Raw genomic sequence first — 11,302 nt, 5'->3', positions numbered from 1 at the left:
AAGAGTAAGCGATACAAATATTTTTGAGAAAATTGTAGATTTTTCCTTCTATTTTTGAGCATTAATGTAAATTCTTTTCAATTTTGCTAAAATTTTACTAACTTTCATTCTATTTTTAAGTGCTTTTATCAGCCATCCTTGAAAAAAAAACAGAGAGATTTAATTATATCATTCTCCTTCCAGTTTTTTTTTTCCTTTTAAATCATACAAAGCTCCTATCCGCTTGCAAAATTAACTTGTCATGAAAATGGAAAGAACTAAATCTTGAAAAACATTTAGAACAAGTCCATATATGTTATGTTTTGTTTTGCTTGGAATATTTTTATAGATTTTGAGAATAAAGAGAAATATGTTTTAATAACTGAAGGAAAAAATAACGCAATTTATTTTTTCTTTTTAATTTTATATAAAAAAATTAATAGTAAAAAAATATATTTAGTCTTTTAATTATATATAAAATTTCAGTTTAATCTCTTAATTAACTTTAAAAAGTATATTTTTGGTTATTTAATCTTAATAATTAGTTTTAAACGATAATTTTTTGTAATAATCATGATTATTTGAAAAATTAAACACGATATATTATCATTTTAGAAGTTTTTATCAATATTTGAGATCCTAATATTATCATTTTTTGTTAATGATTTTAGAACTAAATAACTAAAAGTATACTTTTTAAAGATAAAGATAAGGTACCAAAATAAAACCTTATATAGACTAAATATACTTTAACCAATAATTAATATGGTTTCAAAAAAAATTTAAATTAAAAAAAAATCCACAGGAGCTTATATAAATATTTCAAGGAACCATTTCGATCGCTGCTTCATCACTTCAAGAAACAGTTTCATGATGATTCTTCGTTGGACGTCACAAATGCCTCTGATTCTGTTGGTGTTGCTATGTGCAGTGAGATTCAGCACAATCACTTGCTGCCATGGGAGGGATCGACGTTCACTGTTAAGCTTCAAACAAGGCGTTGTTGATCCCTCCAACCTCCTCTCTTCTTGGTCTTCTCTCCCAGATTGCTGCCAATGGGATGGGGTTAAGTGTGATCGCAATAACAGAGTCGCAGGCCTTTTTATGTTAATTTTTTGCTGTAAGTTCTATTAATTTCGGGTGCTTAGCTTTGTTTCCAAACAATGGTCATTCTATCATTTCAATAAGATATTAATTATTTACTTGACTACTTTATCCTTCAATAAGGAGAGATGGAAAAAGAAAAAGACGTTACAATGTAAAATATTACATGGGTGAAATTAAGCGGAGAAAATATCACGTGCATGCATTTAATACCACGGCATGCGTTGTGAGAGATTTATTATTGCATGGTGACGCTCAGGAATCAGGATACCTTTGCCGCGGCAATCGATGGCGGTGATTGATTTGAAATTGAGGATGTTTTATCCAATTACTTTGATGTCGAATGATTCTTATTTCTTCTGATTTTTAATGTAAAAGTCATTTAACTAATTTTATATAGCTTAAAAAAAAAGATAAATTAGTTAATTTTTAGAAATGTGATGCAATCTCCCCAAAATAATCCTCTATAAAATTAGATTCTATATTAACTTATAAGTTAGATAAATTAGTTTGAAAAAAGATGATATAGGACACAAAATAAACTGAAATTTTATATTTTGAACTAAATTTAACCATTAACTAGCTTTTATATTAGCAATAAGAAAGAGTACTAATTAAAATCCATTAATTGAAGTACTCTTTCATCTTTGAAATATTCATTTAAATACTCAATTGCCAATAACACTACTTCCTCCGTTATTTATTATAAGAGACAAGTAACTAAAACCCATTGAACAGAAAATTAGTTAAAATTGGTTAAAAATAATAAATAAGCAAAAAATGTGATTTAATTATTTTTTTAAAAATATCTTCGAACTGTCTCTTATAAAAAGAAACATGCCCTTTCTATACTCCTCCGTCCTTAATATATGACCCAATTGTTGAGTTGATTTTGGTCCTAAATATAAGATCCATTTCTCATATTTATCAATTTTCTCTAAATTATCTCTATGGATACTCCCTCAACTATAGTCAAGTAGAAGGGGGAGAAGGGACATTAAGAAAGATGATTATGGTGTTTTAGAAAAAATGTGTCATGTTTCTTGTAATTAGCTAACTTATCTAATTTTCTTAATCTAATCAAATTAGTTAAATGGGTCTTATATTAAGGATCGGAGGAGTAAATTGTTTCTGTCATTTAGATTTTGCTGTTAATTATATAAATTCGAGCGCGGATGATGGGTGAGGTAGAAGCAACGAATGGAAGAGAATAATTGTCTCCAAATCATTTTATATTTTCTACATCCGTTACTTAATATAAAAAAGTTAGTTAACTAATTTGAAAAAATTAAAAAAATTTGTTAATTTAGTTATTTGTAATAAATATAAGTTAAATTTCTTAGAATACCATTAGCTAGAACTACTATTTAATAGAATCTTTAATATGTGTAACTATTACAGTGACTGTTTTGAAACAAATAAATAAATACAAGACACAAAATAGATTGGGGTTTTATATTTATGATCAAAATGAAACTCAAACCAGCTCTTATATTAAGAATTGAAGCTACTATAATTCAGTCTTAACGCAGATAAAGACAAATAATTCAAAAGCAATGAGAACTGATGAGGAGTAATTCAAAGGTAATTCATAGCTAATTAAATCATTTTATTTTATTAGGAATTCTCTCTCCCACGTGAGAGCTTTCTCTCTCTCCCTGTGAGAGTTAGTTACGGCGGTTATCGCCGATTTCCTTGAGTATGTCCTCCGCCGCCCACTGCGACGGAGTAAAAAGAGTGTGCTACACCTTCGTGCATTGCGACGGTGTAGTGGTGAGTTTTTTCTTTGGTAGATATGGAAGAAAGAGGTTCGGGAGCGAAGATGTATTCTGGTGATGGAAGCAGTAGTAATGGAGGTTTGATGGCGAATCTGAAATGGAGGAGAAAAGAACAGAGGAAGATGTATGGAGGTGCTTTAGTTGGCAAATTGATTTCAGAAAAACGCTTGAACAGAGGTACTACCATCCAGATGATTAGAAAGGGATGGAATCTTCTGAGGAATGAGGACTTAGAGATCGTGGAGGTGGATGACCAGGCGTTTATCTTTCACTTCCGCAGGGAAGAAGATTATTCGAGAATCTTGCGAGGAAGACCATGGTCGATACAGGGAGTCTTGTTGAACATTCAAATTTGGCAGGACTTTATGGTGTATAAGGAGGTGGATTTCGATTGAACACCTTTTTGGATCCAGTTTCATGACTTGCCTTTAGAAGCCATGGACATTGAAAACACACTTATGTTAGGATCGCTGGCTGGTGAAGTCTGTTTGGTTGAAGATCCGAGAAGAGGTGAATTACTGATAAGGAATTTCCTGCGTGCTAGGGTGTTGATTGACTTGCGAAAGCCTTTGATCACTGGATTGTGGACTCCGCGACCAGGGAAAGATCCGGTATGGATCAAGATCAGGTATGAACGTTTACAAAATTACTGTTTTCGCTGTGGAATAATAGGACATGATCAGAGAGGATGTAACCGAGGTGAAGATGATGAGGACAGGATTTTAGAAGTAGAATATGGAAACTGGCTTGGTGTCCCTAATGCAAGACCAGTTGAGAATGCTATAAGGAGGTGTAAAGAAGGATGGGAGGAGTATAAAGAAGGAAGGAAGATTGATATAAGTGAGCTGATTGAAGCTCCAAGCACCAAACCAGATGAAGTTGAAATTCTAAAAACATCTGATAAAAAAGCTTCTGATGAGATTAAAATAATTGACAAGCAAGAGAAGGCTGTAAGGGAGGAAGTCAGGGAGGTAGAGGAGGAGACTACACAATGGAATGAAGCTGAGATAAAGGATGCAGTAGCTAAGCAAAAGGTTAATGTAAGAACCAATAAAGAGAAATCCGTCTCTAATGCTGGTACTGGTATCCAAAATGACGATTTATCACTGAATAGCAAAGAAGATTTCTCTAAGGCCATTGTTATATATGGAAAAAATTCCCCGGTGACTGAAGTGACAAGGGGAATGAATAGAATAAAATTAAAAAGAAATTTAGAGGATGTTGAAGAGGAGACACAAAGGAAGAAGCGAAGGCTGTTTTTTGATGAAGTGGGGGAATGCAGTGAAATAAAGAAGCCGATGGTTACACCAACCACTGGAAGGAAAAATGTGAGACTGCTGAAGAAACAATCTAGGAAGGCGTGTGGTAGAAAGTTTAAAGGAATTGTGATCCAGGAGTTTGATCATATGAGCAGAGTATTTGAGAAGGAAGTTAAAGAGATGAGTGGTTTGCTTGCTGAGGGTTTTGGTGGCTGTCCTTCAACAGCCACCCAAGAGCAATGAAGTTCATATCCTGGAATTGTCAAGGCTTGGGAAGGGCCTTGACAATAAATAAACTGAGGGATGAGTGTTTGAAGTTTAGTCCCTCGGTCATCTTCCTAATGGAAACCAGGATGCATAGTAGTAAACTCCAGCATTTGAGAGGAAAATGTAGGATGGATGAAGAATTTTATGTAGATCCGAGAGGAAGGAGTGGTGGCTTGGCATTATGGTGGAAACTGGATGTTACTGTGAATATATGGTACCATTCCAAAAATATTATTCATGTGAGCCTTGATTCTTCGACTATGTCAGCACCTAAGTATGTGACCTGTGTATATGGGGCACCCCGTATTGAAGACAAGATGGCAGTGTGGAATAAGATGAGAAGTATTGGTGCTAAAATAAATGATTCTTGGATCTGCTTTGGAGACTTTAATGATGTGCTTTCAATTTCTAAGAAAGTGGGAAGAATTCCAGCAGATATAAGAAGAATTATGAACTTTCAATGTATGCTTGCGGATTGTCAACTTATGGACTTGGATTATCATGGTGCTTGGTATACGTGGAGTAACAGAAGGCTGGGAACTGATCATGTCAAGGAACGGCTAGATAGGGCCTTTGGGAACACTGAATTCAGAATGATTTTTCAGAAGGCTGCGGTGCTTCACATCAAACCAGTGGGATCTGACCACCACATGCTTGTTATTGACTGTGATTATAGGTATGTGAAGGTTCCAAAATTATTCAGGTTTGAGGCAGTATGGGCTGAACATGAAGATTTTCTACCTATAGTTCACAGAGGTTGGAGAATTAGAGAAGGGATTGAAGGAGCCAGTGTTGATGATATTGTAACCAGACTCAAAAACTGTAAAAAAATTCTACTGGGATGGAGTAAAGAAGCTTTTCCAAACGCAAAGAAGCTGATTGAGAACTTAACTTTGAAACTCTCAGTTTGCAATAGTGGAATCCTTGATGAGGCTAGGAGAGAGGAGGCAGATTCTTTGCTAAAACAAATTGAGGAGGCTTGGGAGAGGGAAGAGAAATACTGGTGGCAAAGGTCAAGAATTAATTGGCTTTCTGCAGGAGACCGAAATACAAAATTTTTTCATTCATGTACTATCCAGAGAAGAGTGAGGAATAAAGTGGTTAAGCTGAAAGGGGAAGATGATGAGTGGTTGGAGGAGGAGAAAGATATAAATGATGCTTTTTCCAAGTTCTACTCTGAGCTCTTTGCTTCAGGTGGCAGAAGGAATATGGAGGAAGCTTTAGTTTACGTTGATAAAACAGTATCTGAAGAAGATAATAAAAAGATACAGAAAGCTGTCACAATGGAGGAAATCAAGCTGGCTGCTTTTCAGTTGAATGGGTTAAAAGCCCCGGGTCCTGATGGCTTCTCTGGTTGTTTCTATCATGCAGCTTGGGGAGAAATAAATGGTGAACTAGTTGAGATGATAAAAGATTTTTTTGATCACAAGGTAAGTTTGCAGCCTATTAATAAAACCAACATTGTCTTGATCCCAAAGGTTGATGTTGCAGAAAAGGTTGGTCAATTTAGGCCAATAGGTCTTTGTAACTTTGTTTACAAGATAATTTCTAAAGTGTTGGCCAACGGATTGAAACCTTTGTTGATGAGAATCATTTCTGAAAATCAGAGAGCCTTTGTAGCTGAAAGGTTGATCCAGGACAATATAATAGTAGCCCAAGAAGCATTTCATTATTTGAAAAATAAAAAGAAAGGTAGGAAAGTGGAAATGGCAGTAAAGATAGATATGAATAAAGCCTATGACAGGCTAGAATGGTGCTTTATTGAGGCAGTAATGAGAAGGATGGGTTTTGGTGAAACGTGGATTGGATGGGTAATGGAATGTGTTAGCTCTGTCAGTTTGAACTTGATGGTGGGGGGAAGAAAAATAGCTGATCTGAATATGAAAAGGGGTATTAGACAAGGGGATCCTTTGTCGCCTTCTCTCTTCATCATTGCGGCTGATGTACTCTCAAAAATGGTTCAATGGCATGTGGATAACAATAGGCTGCGTGGAATAAAGCTTGCACATCAGTGCCCAGTTTTGTCTCACTGCTTTTTTGCAGATGATGCCATCTTCTTCATTAATGCAAGAAAGCAGAATTGTAGGGTGCTGAAGAAGATCTTTGATGCTTATTGCAACGCTTCAGGTCAGGCTATTAATATTGATAAATCTTGTGTCTTCTTCTCAAAAAACGCAGATGAAACCCAGAAAAAAGATGTATATGATGAACTGGGAATTAAAGCAAGTATAGATCCTGGGAAGTATTTGGGATTGCCTTTACTGTGGGGAAGATCAAAATCTAAGGCTCTAGCTTTTGTAAAGAATAAATTGGGCAGCAAATTACAAGGGTGGAAGCAGAAGCTGTTGACCTTCGCTGGGAGAGAGATCTTGATAAAAGCTGTGGCAAATGCTATTCCTATATTTCCCATGTCTTGCTTTAGGTTTCCTAAAAATTTCTGTAGAGAACTTGATAGTTTGATTTCAAGATTCTGGTGGGGGCAAAAAGATGAGGAAGGAAGAATTCATTGGAAGTCTTGGAAGTCTTTAAGTGCTCCTAAGATGGAAGGGGGATTGGGATTCAAAGATTTGGAGCTGTTTAATCTCGCTTTGCTGGCAAAGACAGCCTGGAGGATTATACTAAATCCTGAGGACTTTTGGTGCAGGATTTTAAAAGGGCTATATTTTCCAGAATGTGATTTCCTAAATGCAAAAAAAGGAAATAAAGCTTCTTGGTGCTGGTCAAGTATATTGGAGGGTAGGGAGCTGTTGAAGGAGAATTTGTGTTGGAAGATTAATGATGGTGGAAGTGCGAAAATTTTCACTGATAAATGGCTGCCATCTGTTAAAGGTTGTAAACTAAGAGGTACAACGTTGGAGGATGATAAAAAAGATTTATATGTGAAGGCTTTAATTGTTAATGGAAAGTGGGATTTTACACAAGTTGAGGGAATTTTGAGTGATGAGGAAAAAGACTGGATAAAAATGATTAAACTCCCTGGTTTGAATTGTGCTGATAGACTAATTTGGCTGAGAAGTAGAGATGGGTTTTATTCAGTCAAGATGGAATACAGAGTAACAAAGGAGAAAGCAGAACAAATGGAGAAAAGAGATCCTACTTCCTCTTATAAGCCTTCAAAATCTCTTTGGAGTGGTATATGGAGGATTAAAATGCCTCCAAAGGTTCTGCATTTCATTTGGCGAGCTATCAACGGTGCCTTGGCAACAAAGGAAGCTTTATTTAGAAGAAAGTGTTCTCGTAGCCCTATGTGTGATATCTGTCACATTCATCCTGAATCTGTTGAACATATGCTGTTTCTATGTCCCTGGGCACAAAAGTGCTGGTTTGGATCTCCTCTTACTTTGAAATTTAAAGAAGTTGGGATGAGTAGCTTTGGTAGATGGTTAGAAGAATGGTTATAGATGAAAGAATGCCCTGGAAATGATGAAATTGCCCTCTTTGCAGGTATCTGCTGGTGTATATGGAAAGCAAGATGCAAATTTATCTTTGAAAAAGTAGAAGTGGATCCATGGCTTTGCGTTGCAGGGGCAATGAGACTGGTCAGAGACTTTTCTGAGGCTACTGTGCGAAATAGGAGAAGGTTGACTTCTTCTAATATTGAGGAAAGGAAGGAGAAATGGGTAAGACCTGTTAGGGGAAGAATAAAACTTAATATTGATGCAGCCTTTTGTCACAAGAGTGGAAGGGCAGCAGTAGGAATTGTTGGAAGAAATGAGGAAGGTGAATTCATTGGTGGATTAGGGAAGGAGGTGGAAGCTGCCACTCCTTTTATGGCAGAAAGTCTTGCTTTAATAGAGGCTTACAAGTGCGCTGATTTTCTACAAGGGAATATGGTGACAGTAGAAACTGATTGTGCAGAATTGTTTTTTAGAATGAAGAAGGGAAATGTTGAAGGAAGTGAGTGGCAGAGCATCGAAGTTCTAAAGATGTGTTTGATGTTGCAAGGCTCCTTGATGAGCTGGGATTTAGCCTTGGTTTCCAGGTTGGGGAACAAAGCTGCTGATCGTTTAGCAGCTAATGTTATGAGAGGCATGGTACCTCACGGATGGCTATCTCAGCCACCATCCTCTCTTTGGCTTTTATTGCAATTGGACCTTGCTAATTCGTTTGCTGATGGTATGATCAGGGAAGGTATTGGTTAACTAGTTTTGCTTTTATCAGTTTAGGCGTGCTGTTAGTTTCCTTTCCGTTTTTGTTTTCTTTTGGTGTGTTAGGTTGTATGTTTAGGGCTTTATGAGTGTTTTTTTCTTTTCTTGGGCCTTAAGTGGCTATTGGTGTTTGTATCCTTTGTTTTGGTATTAATAAAATTGACTTGTTTTGCTCAAAAAAAAAAAAAAGGTAATTCATAGCTATTCAAAGGGACCGCGGACGGGCCATCATATAGTTATTACCCATTTCACAGCAATTTCCTGAGGAAAAGTAATTCAAAAGCAATGGGAACTGATGAAGATTCTTAAAAAATCATCAAGCTATACAAAATAATGAAGATCTATCAGTAGGGCCTCAAAAAGCTTAAACACAACCAAAAAGCAAGTTAAACAGATGAAAATGACGCGCGTAAACCCCAACAAACAAACAGAGAGAAAACCAAAAGCTCCATTATTTATTACAAAAGCTCTGCAGTGTGTTTAGGAAAATGCGGAAGCCAGAAATGAGAACTTCGTTATATATGAAGACCGATTAAGTTTATATAATATAATGTCATTTGAAAAAGCAACAAAACAGAACAATATAGATATTAATTATTTATTTAAGAAGAACAATATTTCTGTTTTAGGATGGTTTGGATTCCAAAGGAACAAATATTCTTAATAAAATCAAACGGTTCAATTTAATGAAATAACTAAAATTCGTTCAAAATAAACATTTTAATGTCTAAAAGTAAGAGGATAATATTTAAGTAGACAAAATTAAATTTCATATTTAATAAATTATTTTGTGTTAATAATATTATAGAACTTATTAATCGCATTACTAAAATTATAAAATGCTACTTTTTTGAATTTTCTAGACAACCTATTGTTAACTGTTATATCAAATTTGTTAATAGCATTACAAATTTCATGATACATATATGATCCCCCAGCATTTATTCTCAGAAAAATACAAATTTTAGTATTTGTATTCAGACTTCGTAGTCTTTCCCCCCTCAACTATTTAGAATTCAAAGTATATATTTCGGAATTTACATTTCTTTTTTTGAAGTATCATACAAAAATGTGTGTGTGTGTGTGTAAACAGACACACACATCAGAATACATGCTGGGAAATACTTTCAGGTTCACTCGGCAAGAAAGATGGTAAGGGGAAAAAAAAAGCATATTTAGTCATCTAACTTGAAATAAATTTTTAGTTTGGTCTCCTAATTTTATAAAATCTTTGTCTCACATAATAATTTTGCGTGCCAAGAACTATTAGTTTAAAAAAATTAAGCTTAATATTTTTAGCGTTTAAAAATATTTTATTAATTGCACAGAGAATAGCGTATCACCTGTAGCGTTTCGTGTTCGATGGGCATTAACTATTTACCTATTTCATAGCAATTTCCTGAGGAAAAAAGGAATAATTCAAAAGCAATGGGAACTCATCAAGGTTGTTGAGACAAAGTTATAATTAATGCAATTATTTTACTGTCTCTGTATGCTTATGGGTTGATGTTATATGTGTTGTCCGCGTCTTTGTGATACTTTTATTGCAACAGTAATAGTCATCAATTATTAATCCCACTAACAAGGATTTGACGCGAAGACTGGGAAGAAAAAAAGGGTCAGAAGACTTGGAAAAAAGATTGGGAGACTCCTGTGAATGAGTCAAGAAAATAAAATTAAGAAAGTAACCTTTACAAATATATTTTTTATTTTGATAAATTGGAAAGGTTAAAATCACCATCTTACCCTTATGGCTAGATTTTGTGCACAACAATGAGGAGATGATTATTGTTTCGGGTTACAATGATAAGCACTATGGTGTTGATTATTTTGTTAAGATCCAGAGTGTGCAAAATTATTTTTTTATTAATGCAAATTTAAAATTTTAACTTGTAATTTTGTATACGAAAAAAATAATTGTATTTGAGAGATAGCTGTAAATTTTTTTTTATTTTAAATTCTCTATCTGTTAAACAATAATTCATTAAAAGCATACAAATAAAATCATATTAAAGTAGAATTAGAGAGTAGGTTTCTTAAAACAAATGAGTTAAACACAAAATGAAAACTTTAATTTGTATGCGTGATTATGAGTGACTTTTATGGCTTTATTTGTGTGGCCACATACTTGTTTCAGACAAACTTTGTCCTGAGTATGTTGAGGAAAACATGGAAGCAAGCAACTGGGACTTCATTATTTCTGACGATTAATTGAGTTTATATAACATAATTTGGAAAAATACAGAAACAAAATAAGATAGATATTAATTATTTATTTAAGGAGAATTTTTTTAATTTTAAAAAAGTTTAGATTCTAAAAGAAAAAAAATATTCTTAATAAAATCAAAGGGTTCAATTTAGTTAAATAATTAAAATTCATTCAAAAGAATCACTTTAACGTCTAAAGTTAAGAGATTAATATTTAAATAAACAAAAATTAAATTTCATATTTAATTTTTATATAAACATAACCATGTAATTAATGAAAATCTTAATTGTTAAACTACACAAAACTAACAAAAAAATTGAAACGTATGAACGGCGCATAAAAGAACAAGTTTTTTTTTTTTTGATAAACTGGAACTACAAACGTAAGGCTATATTACAGTATGGCGTCCGATAATGGCATTAATAGTATCCCTGCTCATGATTTGCAAACCCATGGCTCCATTGAGTGCTATTTTGGCGAGAGAGTCCGCTGTTACGTTGTCAACTCTGCTTATCACTTGGAAACCCAGTTCCCAGTTCCATTTCATCATTTCCTGAA

Source organism: Neltuma alba, unplaced genomic scaffold, assembly GCF_004799145.2.
Source record: "Neltuma alba isolate B1F8T4 unplaced genomic scaffold, ASM479914v2 tig00005750_pilon, whole genome shotgun sequence".
NCBI classification, from domain to species: Eukaryota; Viridiplantae; Streptophyta; class Magnoliopsida; order Fabales; family Fabaceae; genus Neltuma; species Neltuma alba.
The sequence above is the reverse complement of the archived record's forward strand: the minus strand, read 5'-3'. Positions refer to the sequence as shown.